Source organism: Nannospalax galili, unplaced genomic scaffold (assembly GCF_000622305.1).
Source record: "Nannospalax galili isolate Female #2095 unplaced genomic scaffold, S.galili_v1.0 scaffold52, whole genome shotgun sequence".
Classification (NCBI taxonomy): Eukaryota; Metazoa; Chordata; class Mammalia; order Rodentia; family Spalacidae; genus Nannospalax; species Nannospalax galili.
The window spans coordinates 1,659,176-1,671,795 of NW_008334003.1; the positions used below are offsets into that span (position 1 = coordinate 1,659,176).

General features: G+C 38.1%; 1 pseudogene; it reads left to right on the plus strand.

Moving 5' to 3' along the window:
- Positions 1–8,733, plus strand: part of LOC115069578 — a 120,121-nt pseudogene extending 111,388 nt beyond the window's left edge.
- Positions 8,734–12,620: the final 3,887 nt, after the last annotated feature.

Sequence of the window (12,620 nt, forward strand, 5' to 3'; positions counted from 1 at the left end):
CTACTGACAAATTATACATAGCAGATCAAGAAATATATGTCTAGGTAAGGTTTTGCTGAGAACAACTGGTCTTTGCCTAAGATTTATCTACATGACACACAGTAATTAAAAATACCAGACTGGTGGAATTAACCTTCTTGGGTATGTAACAGACATACATTGAGGCCTATAATAATTTGGTCAGAGGGACATAAAAGACACTTTTTGCTCCTTGCCCTCCTAGGTCGACTAGTTCTAGGGGACAATGATCATCTCTCAAAATGATGACATTTTGAGCATCTCTCAAAATGAGAACCTATATTAGTGGTGGGTCACCTGTCCTCTTGATCAAGGAGACCGAGGAGACCCCACCAGATGGACTTGAACCAAGTGTCCAGTCTATAAAGAGGAGGGTCAACACAGAGGAATCATTTCCTCCATGCTTCCAACCGAAGCCAACCAGGGTCAAGCAGGACCTTTGACTTATCTTCACACAGGCGGAACTGGTACAAGAAAGGAGCCAGGGGCTCCTCCCAAGCCCATGTGACCCCTGAGGAACAGATCCTCAAACGACCTTAAGAGTAAAAATAAATCGGTTTATCTGGACCAACTGTGTGGCCTTAAACACCCAAAAGGAAAGTATAACCAAAGACTAAAGGGGCCAATATAATTTCATAAGAGTCCATATGTATAGTTAAAGGCTACATGACAAGCAACAATTCCTGACAGGCGATACCTTCTTTTGAGGGATTCCAAATAGTAACCCAGCATAGAACTGGGAAATTGAACAGCAGGCCCCAATCTTATCCAAAGGAATATTGACAACTGATTACTGCTAGATGAGGAACAGCTGACCCCCCTAAAACAAAGACCTATAGATAGGCTGCCTAGATCCACCAGTAGTGGGGAATGGCTGGGGTGCCGACAACAGTAGCAAGGATGATCGAGTATAAGGGCTCTAGTGGGCGGGGGTATGAGAGGGTGCCACCTGGAAGTGAGTGTGTAGATGAATAAGATGGTTTGAGATGTTGTGTGAAATACACACAGACAAAATCAACAAATTAAAAAAATGAATTATATTTGAAGAGGAAGCATAAAAAATTTACATCACGTTAAGCATTATCATTGAAATCTACTTGATGACTTTATATCCATGTTCAGATGCCAAGGAGCTCAGAAAGTAACTGACTGTGACTAGTAATAATCTGATATATAGAGATTAGAAATGCACGTGCAAACATCTTAACGTCAATTGCATTAAAAATGAATTTTTCTGTATGAAACTGTGTATTTTAATAATGAAATGGAGATCTTTTTCAAAGTTTAAAACCTCATTCAATTTTATGTCATATAGGGTTTATACAGAGTACAATATTGTATAACTGTATTAATTCAACTGTAAACCTAAAAATTTACTGCCAATTTTTAAAGAGAAGCATCTTAGCTCTGGAAATTTTTATTAAATATGTCAATGCTGTTGTAATGTAATGCCTCTTCTAATTATATGGTTATTAAATAAATAATTTTTTAAAAAAGAGAAACAAGCTGACTAGACCATTAGCTCCTCAGTTAACCAAAACAAAGAAATAGCAGACCCAAATAAAAAGAATCAGGGATGAGTAGAGAAACATTATAATAGACACCAAAGTAATCCAGAACATTATAAGAAATTAATTAAATATTAAACTACATCAAATTTCATGTCTTAAAAGAAGTGGATGAGTTTATAGATTTAATCAAGATGATATCAACAACTTAAACAGATTCATAACAAATAAGATTAAAGAGTAATACAAAACTTTCCAACTAAAATAAAAGGAAGATCCATAAGAATGCAGAACATAATTCTACTGGGACATCAAAGAACAACAACCAATATTGCTGAAATTACTTAGAAAGGCAGAAACAGAAGGAGCACTTCCACACTACATCTACAAAGCCAGTATTACTGAAATTACAAAACAAAGACACAACTAGAAAACTCAAACTACAGGCCAATATTCCTGATAAGCCTAGATGCAAAAATTCTCAGTAAAATACTTGCAAACTACATACAGGCATATATCAAAAAGATCATCCACCATGATTATGTTGACTTTATTCCAGAGACATGGGGACAGTTAAACATACATATATCAATAAATAAATCATATAAATAGACTTAAAGATGAAAATCACATGATCATCTCAATATATGCAGAAATAGTCTTTGACAAATTCCAACATGCTTTCATGATAAAAGTTCTAGATAGAATAGGACTGGAGGGAACATATCAACATAATAAAGGCTATATATAACAAACTTATAGCCAGCATTATCCTCAATGGAGAAAAACCAAAGAAACCCCATCAAAATCAGGAACAAGACATGGATGTGTATATCCATTAACCCCACTCCTTTTCAATATAGTTCTTGAAGTCCTAGCTATAGCAATAGACAAGAGAAGGGAATTAAAGGAATACTAATAGAAAAAGAAGAATTATTCCTATTTGCAGATATATATATATATATATATATATATATTCTAAAACATCTATCAGAAAACTTATAGAAATGGTCAACACTTTGGGGAAACTGGCAAGATACAAAATCAACTAAGAAATATCAATAACATTTTTATATATCAATAAGAAACTTGCTGAAAAAGTGATCATGGCAACACTCCCATTCACAATAATCTCAAAAATATCTACTAGTAAACCTAATCAAGTAAGTGAAATCTGTGTAGAGTGAAAACCTTAATTCTCTCAAGAAAAGAGATTGAGAAAGACAATACTAGTTGGAAATACATTCCATGCTCATGGTTTTGTAGAATTACTATTGTGAATGTGACAATCACATCAAAAGAACATTTTGAATTCAATAAAATCCCAATCAAAATATCCATGACATTCTTCACAAAAATATAAAAAAAATATTCTGAAGTTTATATGGAAGTATAAAAACCCTAGACAGCCAAAATTAAAAATAATGCTCAGGGCTGGAGAAATGGTTCAGTGAGTAAAAGCAGTGGCTGCTCTTGAAGAGGACCTGGTTCAGCTCCAGGTACCCACATGGTAGTGAACAACTATTTGCAATTCCTATTCCTGGGGATCTGATACCCTCTTTGGTCTCGGTGGGCACTATATGACCTGAGTGCATTTATTTATCATTATTATTATTATTATTATTCAGGCAAAACACTAGTACATAAATATATAAATAAATGCAAAAATTTTTTAAAGAATATTGTTGAAAAGATTACCATGCCTGATTTCAAGCTATATTACAAAGCCATAGTGATGAAACAGCATAGCCCTGCACAGAAATAAGCCCATAGATGTGTTTTCACTGAGTACATGTAATTACAGCCACCGGATATTTGGCAAATATTTAAAAATACATACTGAAGGAATGACAGCATCTCCAAAAAATGGTGCTGAGAAAACTGGATCTCCACAGAAGAATAAATTTAGACCCATATCTATTATCCTGGAAAAAAATGAACTCAATGAACTAAAAAGTGATCAAAGACTCCAATGCAAAACCTGAAATGCTGCAACTACTAGAAGTAGATGTAGGCAGTACACTACAAGAAATAGGTTCAGGAAAGTCCATTCTAAATTGGACTCCATTTGTTCAGAAAATGGGGCCAGCAATTGACAAATGGGACCTCAATAAAGCTTCTGTATAGCAAAGGAAACAATCACTCCAAAGAAGACAAGCCCACAGAATGAGAGAGAATCTTCCCAGCTGTACATCTGAGAAAGTGTTAATATCCAGAATATACAAAGAACTTAGAAAAAAAATCAAGAAAACAAATGCCCCAATTTGCCCCAATTTAAAAAGTGTTCTCACCAGACAGTTATCAAAAAGAAATTATGTCTGATAGGAGATCTATATCAGACTTTTACCTCCCAGGGCTTAACAGTCATTGGGGAAGAGGGTGCAGAAAGATTGTTAGAGCCAGAGGTGGTGAATGACCACAAGAAATAGTTTTTTCCAGACGCCTTGTCATTTACTCTTATGAACTCACAACCATGACAGCATGCACAAATTCCATTCAAGTTCAAACCAGACACAATGCCAGCATAGGTATGAGGAAGTGAGTGAGAAACCCCAACCCAACCTAAGGAACTTTTGGCTACCGATGCTGCTGAGAGGGATTTTATTTCAAGAATAGCTCTCTTGGTAGGTTAACCAGGCTACAGTGGAAGGACCCACACTGAAGAATATTTAAGGACACAAATCAAACTGTATAGGCCTTATTATACATATAATAGAGTACATTAAATTGGGCAAGGGTAAATAAGGAGAGGTATGGAGGGGGGTATCTAAATTCCATCACATTATATTGTATTAAAACCATAAAAATTCAATAAATTAAAAAATTTCTAGCAATTTAAAAAGTGTTGCATATCCTTAGCAATTATTGAAGTACAAAATAGTGGTTAAGTTCAAGAAACAACTGACAGGTATAGGGAAAGGGGAATGCTCATTCACTTCTGGTGGGATTGTAAACTGTGGAAGCCACTATAGCAATCACTGTGGAGAATTCTCAAAGAACTAAAAATAGACCTACTGTATGACACAGCTGTATCACTGTTTGGTATATACCTGAAAAACAAAAACAAAAACAAAAAACCTGATCTGCTACTACAGAAATAATTGCTCAGCCATGTTAATTTCTGGTGTTTTTGCAATAGATAGGAAATGAAAACAGTCTAAATGTTCCTCAGCTGAAGAATGGATAATTAAAATGTGGTCCATGCCTGTTTTCCATTTTCCTGGCTCCTGATGTTACATCAGGATATATACTCACACATAGGAATTAGGGCTAAGATTCGAAAATGAGGGAGAACATACATTGCTTGTTTTTCTGGTGCCTTTTACTTCACTTAGGTTAGTAGTTTATAGTTTCATCCATTTACCTGAAAATTTCCTGATTTCAGAGTTCCACAACCAGTCACACACAGAAAATAATATGTCTGAGATATGCCCAGCCCTAACTGACGCAGCTACCATGAAACTTCTACACCTAAGGCTCATGGAGCATAGTGTAACAGGGTAGAGAGAATACTAATATGTCTCTCAATTCTCAACAGTGAAGCTTCCTCATACAACAGAGTGTGACGCACACAGAAGGCCACAACTGGCTGGGTTTTAGAGACTAAAAGACTGCAGATGTATGTCCCTGGATAGAACTCCTATAGTAAACTGCATATACCCAGAGCTCATGGACATTGTGGAAGAGGGGGCAGAAAGAAGGTAAGAGCCAGAGATAGTGTAGAGATGGTGTATGCACATAAGGAGACAGAAGCTTTTAGGCATTTAGGAACTTGTGCATGAATATGCAACAATGGTTTCAACATGCAAGAGCCATGCTGACTCAATTAGACAAAAACCCAGCATAGAATGGGGGATATTGGCAGCAGGCCAACCCTAGCCAAGCACTATTGGCAAATGATTACTTTTGGGTGAGGCAGAGCAGATCTCATTTAAGGAGGGTCTAAACTTGATTAAGATGAATTATATGAAATGCAATAAAACTCAATAAAAATTATCAGTTAAAAATTAAATGTGGTCCACATACACAATGGAGCTGTGCACAATTCACTATAAAGAAAAATGAGCTCATGAATTTGCAGGTAAATGAACAGAAATGGAAAACATTTGTGATGGTTTGAATGAGAATCCTCCCCCCTCCAAACTCCAAGTATCTGGACATTTTACCCCTACTTGGTGGTACTATTTTGGGAGTTCTTAGAAGGTGTGGCCATGTTGGAGGAAGCACATCACTTGGAGTGGGTTTAGAGAGTTCTTAAGCCTTGCCGAATCTCCAGTTACTCTATGTTTCCTGTGCTGGCTTGAAGATGTGAGAGCGTAGCTTCTTCTCCTACTCCAGCCACCTCTGCCACCATGCCTGCCTGCCATGATGGACCCTTGTCCCTTTGGAACTGTAAGCTAAATAAACTATTCCTTTAGTAAGTTCCCTTGGTCATGGTATTTCTATCACAGCAATAGGAAAGTAACTAATACAACATTTTACTGTGTGGACTAACCCAAATACATAAAAGTAAACACCACATGTTCTCTCTTATATGTGAATCTTAGCTCTGAATATTTCGATGTTAGTGTATCTCTAGAACTGACTGCAGAAACTAAGAAATTAGAAAGGGACCATGGGGAGTAGCAGCTCAAGAGAGCAGGATTGTAAGACACGTTGCTATGAATGGGGAAAATGGGAATAACTGGGGAGGGGAGGTTTTAACTGAGATAGGGAGGGAAATCAATACAGGGAGAGAGGGAAGAAGGGGAGCAGAATAATACTAGGGATGTCTGAAAAACCGTAGGGAAGTGCCCTAGTTCAGAAGCTTACTTAAAAATACATAAATGTTATAGATGTGAGAGAGTCTGTATAGCTGAAGGTTGTCTAATGAAAATCCCAGTGCCAGGCAGGGGCAACCTCCTTTTGAGTTGTTGATCAGAATATTTCAAGAGATTCCCAAAATAATGTGGGCTATGGCCATAGCTCTTGGTTGCCTCCCATAACTTGAAGGTAAGTTCCTGTTGTTTAAGGTACCACACACTTCAGACACAGGACATGCCGAAATTGAACTGGAACTGACCTGGAAGCCTATGCCCTGGAGATCAGCTCTCATGGTATCAGAAAGTACTTTGCAAGATGTCAAGGGAGAAAAAGCAATCAGTGGTTCTAGGAAGCTGTGAAGCCTACAAACCACAGCAATGAGCAGCCTACCAACACATCTCTATTCATGCAGTAGTGGCACTTTTATTTTTGAGGTAATCAATAGCTGTCTAATGAGACTTCAAGCCCTTAGAACAGAAGGGAATCTATGCGTGGGACTGTAAACCTAGCCAAATACCCATCATTGGAGAGGTCATAGACCCTAGAAGAAAACCTACTAATACCACTTTCCTAAAGTATTTATAATCTAAATAAGGGTAGTTCTCATTACTCAAAGAAACATCGTGCGAGATACGGAGATTCACAGAGATCTGTTACAGATCCATGACAGAGTTCTACAACTGGTCAAAATGCAGAAAATAAGTGACCATGGGGTGTCCATCACAACTGAAACATCTGCAATGCAGTTCCTACATCTAAGACTCAGGGAACATAGCAAGACAAAGGCAAAGAGCAATCATAAAAGCCAGAGCACCAGGACCCCTGCTGCTAGATAATGTAGTCCAGACTAAATAGGAAAGCTGAATCCATACCATCACCACAATATTGTTGCCTACACAAGACCTGCATAATGACATCACCAGTTGAAATGTTAATGTGCATGGGGGATATTTCACAAGGTCTCACCTCTAGATGAAGGGCTACAGGCACTCAATGGCTTCTGGGGGTGTGTGTGGGGGGGAGGGATCAGTTTTCTCCAGAGATTAGCTCTCTAATAGGTTATCTAATTCCAATTGGTCAGTCTTAAGTAGATGTACTTAGAAGCACAACCAAATGTACTCAGTGCATTATGCATGCATTTGTATATATAACACATGCATATATACAAATACATATGTGTATATGTAATAATAATAATAAAGAAAAGAGTAAGAAGGTGAAAGGGAGCGTGGGAGGAGTTGTAAGAGGAAAGGGGAGGAAATGTAAGTACAGTACTCAATTATGAAATTCTAAAAAAGAAAATGCAAAAATCAAGTGAATTTTAGAAAGTGCATATATGGCAAGTGAATATTAATACATACCAAATAAGGGAGAATTTGTTAAAAATATTAGTAAAAAATAAAATATAAAATCCCACAAAAATTAACACATAATTTTAGGTATAGCAGAAGTTTAAAGATTAACATACAAAAGTTATTTGTACTCTGTATAGTAGCAACAAATAACTGGAACATGAAATTTTGAAGACATCTGCAAAATATAAAATATTTTGAAGACATCTGCAAAATATAAAAGCTAATAAAGTATTTCCGGAATTGACACAATGAGGCTAAATTATGTTAGGTGCCATTAAAAACCTAACAAATAGATCATCCACGTACATGAATTGGAACACTCAATTTTGTCTGTTTATTTTATTATTTATTTATTTATTTATTTAGTCAAGGCATGTATTTAAAGAAACAAAAAGTTATATTCGTTCTATGTCTTTAAATAGCAGCAGTTTAATTATTGAATTTTCTCTCTACCTGCAGTCTCATCAAATTTAAGAATACCATATTTAATCTGTGACACATAATCTCCAATTCAATGGTAGAAGTCTAACATTTGAATATATCAAAACTATCGAATATTAATGTAAATTCTGCCCAGGTAGCAACCCTTGGTTGATAGTGTGAAATACAAAACAATTTTATAATAAAATTATAACGTGAGTATTTTATAATCCCACCAAACTCTTACTTTAAAATAATGCGCACAGCCCTTGCAGCAATCAGCAACTTTCCAGCTGTCTGTTGCCTTCTCTGTCTCTGACTTCAAGATACTGGGTCTGGGTCCGACCCCCAGTGGCACCAACGTGGGCTCCTCCAGGCACTCTCCAAGCAAAGCAGTGGCCAGCTCTGGAACCAGGAACTCAGGTCGCACTCCCTCTGCAGGCTCTGGGGGATGTGGCGATTCTACACAGAAGAGTCCCCAGGGCTCAAAAGTTGGCGCTGTGCCAGTGTTGAGTCTTCTACTCATGGTTTCTGTATTTATGCTTCACATTTGGGGCAAGCACACGCAGCCCATAGATTCAGCTGCCTTCATCTGTCATCTGAAGAATGAAGAAACCCAACGTTTCTAGAACCAAAATTGTGTGATTTTCTTTTCAGGTTTCTAGGACCAAAATCGTGTGATTTTATTTTACAGAGAGCTAAACAAGAACTGACTTTGAGGAATCAGTTTTGTTCTATGGCTAATAAACTTTTGAGTTGGAAAAAAAAAAGCACACTGAAGAGAACACAGAAATTCATCTTTAAGATTTTTTAAAATTTTAAAAATGCACACTGAACACAAAAATTCATTTTTAAAACTAGTTAATTTCATAGCAAAAAATATTAAAGTACTTACTATTTATCCCAATAAGAAAATGTACGCCCAAGTTAAAGTGTCAAAACATTAAATATCAACTGATCAATGTATATATACATGTCTATTAATATTATTCCATATTTTTCTATGAATCAGCTATTTAAACCAATGAGTTTGTAGCATTTAAAGTATTTTTAATTTTACTGCTTTATCAGCAAATAACATTGAAATAACTTAAAATATAAAAATTAAAAGACCCTTAAAAACAGTGAGAAAAAAATGCATTGAATAGTATATCCAATGAATGAAATACTGAATGGCGCAAACACACACTAAATATCACCATCAAGTATGGGAGGGCAAAAAAAAGAAAAAAGAACAATTTTTAGTACGCTAGATGGTACTGAAAATCAAAGCAATCATGATCTAATAATGAACTGATTATGAAAGATGTTGAACAATATAAAGGAAGGAACTAAAATCAAGGTGCACAGGGATTTTAATAAGGAAGACACAATAGAGCAGAAGGTAAGAATGTGGTAGGTCAATCCTTGCAAGACACTACAAGTTTTTAACATGCAAATTAGTGGTAACAGGAGATCCTAATGCATATTTCACACCATTAAAGTCATATGGAGTTCTTCTGCTTAGAGGTACTTCATAATCTACATGCTTCTTGTTTGTATGCAGTAAACAAAGTCCCTGGAAGACATTGTTTTATACTAAGTAGTAGCTACAGGAAAGAGGATTTAAGGGCCAGCCTGTGGCTCAGTGCTCCAGCATTTGCCTAAGATGAATGAAGCCTTAGGTTTGATTTCCCAGGACCACAACAAACAAATATTTAAAAGCATTACATTTTCAAAGTACAACCACTTTTCTATTTGTTTTAAGTTAATTTGCTTAAGTATACGAATGACACTCTTGGAATTCCAAACTAATTTTTTGTTCCTGTTCAAAAGCTAATTTCTGCTAGGTAGAAAACTACTGTCTTCAATTCAGGGCTATCTTGATTAGGTGAGATAGCGCACAGCTTAGGCAAGAATCTGTGAAACAGCTGAAAGCAAAATTTTAAAAGCTGTGGTTTATGAACGTTGTTCATAACCACGTGGCCTTCAAGTTATCAAGGACGAATAAAAATATTCCAAAGATTTTAAGTTAATACACACAGCTTTTCACAGGGAGGTGGTTGTTAGGTTCCCGCAGGCTCCTAAGATGGCAGTGCACCTCGAAATATTCTAAAACTGGGGGGCTCAAATTTAGCCCCAGGCAAGTCCTGCTGCTTCCTGGGGGACCAACCAACCAATCCTGAGCTGAACTGCCCAGCCTGCGTCATGGTCATGGGAAGTTACTCAACCATACTGCCTATAACAGATGTCCAACTCCCCTGCTCCCTGCTGTTTCTCAGCTACTATTTCGTCGTCCAGAAGAGGCAGTGCAGTGGTCTGCTTGCTCTCAAACTGCTGCCCCTCCCACATGGAGTTGCCTGGCCGGTGGTCTTGCCCGCGAGTCCTCTTCCATATGGTGGTGTAATTCAACAGATGACAAATCAGATTTTCCTGGTATAGGTACACGCTTGCCAATAAGTTCACCAAGAATTTTAGACCTTCAACATCTGGGCCATTTACAATGGAAGTTTCCTAAACATACTGTACAAGGCAGTACTAGTTATTTCTAACATGACTGACAAGATAACCTATACATACATGTAAACAGCTTATACACTAAGTACTAGATGTCAAAGGCATGGAAAGAACTGGAAACTCTAAAGCCTTAACTGAGTGTTACAGTCTCTCTGCAGTAAAGCTACTTATTGTGTGCTAAACAATCTGTCTTCTACGCTGCACTCCAGCTTGGCCTCTTTCTAAACTGCTTCTGCAGACATTTTAGGTGCAAGAATAATAAACTGATAGTCTTCTAATCTTTCAATATCATGAACTTCGGGCTCCGTCTGGTGAGACAAGCTGCTCTATGGGACCTTTTCCATGGGCACATTTGTAAGCAAAGTCCCCAAGGGCCCTTGAGACATCCAGAGACCGGTTCAGACCCTGATCATTACAAAGCACCCTGCATTCTGAATTCGTTCTTTCTCCAACAGATTACTTGGTTTGTGATCTTGTGTGAAGACTGAATGTTCCTGTTTCTACAAAGTAAACTACACTTGAGTGTCCACAATTTATGAAATAAGCATGTTGGAGGGAAATTAAGACCCTACAACTGCTGACCACTCCTAGCTGAGTCATGTTTCTTCTCTGACTTAACTCTGAAGAGTTCATCAATCTCCAGGAAACCTGCTGCTTAGGTGGTATCGAACCCCATTACCCTGTTCCTGGGCATTATGCTTTTCCATCTTTGGCTTGTCTAAAAATTCTCCCATTATATCTTAATCCTCTAGGTCCGGAGCAGCCACGGGCAGGCAGGTCCCTCAGTAAGGCAACGGGGACAGCAGCTGGGCAGGGGGCATCACAGCTGCTGGTGGACCTGAGGAGCCAGCTGTGTCCCTGGCAAGGAGGAGGGGAAGGGGGAAGGGGAAGGGGAGGGGGAGGGGGAGGGGAGAAGAGGCCAATTTGGCCGGCAGCCGCAGGGCTATGGCTAAATTCTTTTGCCCACCCCTACCCCCGCTTTAACACCCCCCCACTTTGCTCCCCTTCCCCCAGCATGATCCCCAGGCGTCTGTCCCAGTTCCCCTATACTCACCCAGCCAGCAGACCACTGCTCTTTATTGTTAGACAGGGTCTCACTATGTAGCACTGGATGGCCTTGAAATCACTATGTAGACCAGGCTGACCTCTAGCTCACAGAGATCTGCCTGTCTATGACTCCCTAGGGCTTGCATTAAAGGCACATGCCACCATGACTGGCCTGGAAAGTTCAATTTTATGAAAATGTTTATCTTCAAATTTAGGTACAAATAAATACAATTTAAATACAATTTGAGTCAAATCCTAACACAGTTTTGAAAGTAGTTTCTGGGGCTAGAAAGATGCCTCAGCAGTTTAGAGCACTGGATTCCCTTGGAGAAGACCCAGGTGGAATCCTAGGACCCACGTGGTGGGTAACAACCATCTCTAACTCCAGTTCCAGGTTATCCAAGGCCTTCATCTGACTCAGGGAACTGCAAGACAGGGGTGCACTTACATACATTCAGGCAATACACTCATATACATGAAATAAAATATTCTAAAAAAAGAAAGTTTTGAAAATATATATGACAAGTGTGAAAGAAAGCTCCCGGAAAGAACTCCTGCATCCTGAGCTGAATTTCCTGCTAGGCTGATCAATTAATTAACACTTCAGTGACTGTGTAGAGTTTGGAATACTGCAGATCCAGGCCTATTCACAAATTATCTAGAAACATCTTTAACCCTATAAATAGCCAAACTTTACCTACCTCAGTTTCTGAATTAACATTCTTGTGACTAAGTTACTACAACTTAGCATACCACCAGGTCTCACCAACCAAAAAGCTAAGATGTCATCAGATAGTGTCTGAGACCTACAGTAGAAACAAACCACCCCCATCCCACCCCCTTTGTTATGACCTGCCTACGGAATGCATCCACCAATGTATGTGAAGTGTCTTCTTGATTTATGATTTTTATTTTTTCTGTTACTATAAAAATGCAATCTAACTGTTATGATGCTGGAACATGGAATTTGGGG